This window comes from Propithecus coquereli, unplaced genomic scaffold, assembly GCF_000956105.1.
Source record: "Propithecus coquereli isolate 6110/MARCELLA unplaced genomic scaffold, Pcoq_1.0 Scaffold95, whole genome shotgun sequence".
NCBI classification, from domain to species: domain Eukaryota; kingdom Metazoa; phylum Chordata; class Mammalia; order Primates; family Indriidae; genus Propithecus; species Propithecus coquereli.
This window is the reverse complement of record NW_012155840.1, coordinates 5381310-5382644: the sequence shown is the minus strand read 5'-3', so window position 1 is coordinate 5382644 and position 1335 is coordinate 5381310.

Genomic DNA, 1335 nt, shown 5'->3' with positions numbered 1-1335 from the left:
TAATTTAAATAAAGTTCAGCTTATTAATTTTTCTTTAATGGATCATGCTTTTGGTGTTATATCTAAAAACTTAACACCAAACTCCAAGTCACATAGATTTTTTTGTAGATTTTAGTTTAGAGGTTTTATAGTTTTGCATTTTATTTTTATATATGTGGTTTACTTTTGAGTTGATGCTTGCAAAAGGTATAAGGTCTGTATCTGGGTTCACTTTATTGCGTATGGATATCCAGTTGTTCCAGCACCATAACCATGCAATTTTAATATCAGTAGAATGAAAGGACTGTTGTAGGTTATCTGTGATTATTAACAGATTAATAAAGCTGAAATGATGATTAAAATACCTTTGAGTTTGTAAAGCACTAGGAGTCATTAATGTGAGTCATTTACAAAGAAAGAAATTGAGTCTCAATAGATACAGAACTTACCAAATAAACCATCGCATGGTCCTCAAAGAACTGAAAACCAATGGCAGTGGTAATTTTGCATAATACCTAGTACCTACGGAGTATTGTTCAAGAAGGCTTAACTCTTTTGTTACTATTACACCTGTATAATTTCTTTCTTTTGGCTTTTGGAGTCTTGTATCTTCAAGAGTCCATTTTTAACATATAAATACCACTGAGAGTTGTTTTACCTCTTTAGTTGTCAGAATTATCAGGTTATATCTAAATAACGTAGGCATAGTTATCGTAGGCCCTTCACTAGAATGAAGCCATTTCCTCTCTCCAACTCTCACAGCAGCTCCCACAGCCTCCGTTTGGACACTTCTATTATCTATGAGTTTGCTTCTTCCTGAGGCATCCTGCTGACTTCCTGACAGTTCTAAATATCAGGAGGAAAATGTCTTCATTACACTGAGTCAGAGTTCGTTTTCCTGTAACTCCACTGCAGTCTCATTGTTTTGAAACACAGTAACATCGTTGCACAGGTAACTTGGCAGGAGTGCTGAAGTACATGGAACAGTCTGAGCTGGGGGACTCGGTGCCAGGTGTTTCATTCTTTTAAGTCGTAATTCTCTCCTTTAAGATAAAGTTTTAAAATTCTCTGCCTTTAAAAAACTACTATATTTGCAAAAATTAGTTTTAATTCAACCAAAAAAGAAAGTAAATAATGAGAAAGATCAGGGGGAAATATTAGGAAGGATGAAAAGGGGCATCGAAATAGGAGAAGGAAGGTTTAAATAGCCAATTTTGCATATGCGTAAGTTCAGCCATAAAGAGATGTACGATATTACCATATGCTAAGTGGCTTCTATAGCCTTTACAGAATGTCACTGTCAAAATTACTCCCTTGTCTTTGTAGTAAGTTTTAACTCTCCAAAGCAGGAGAGAA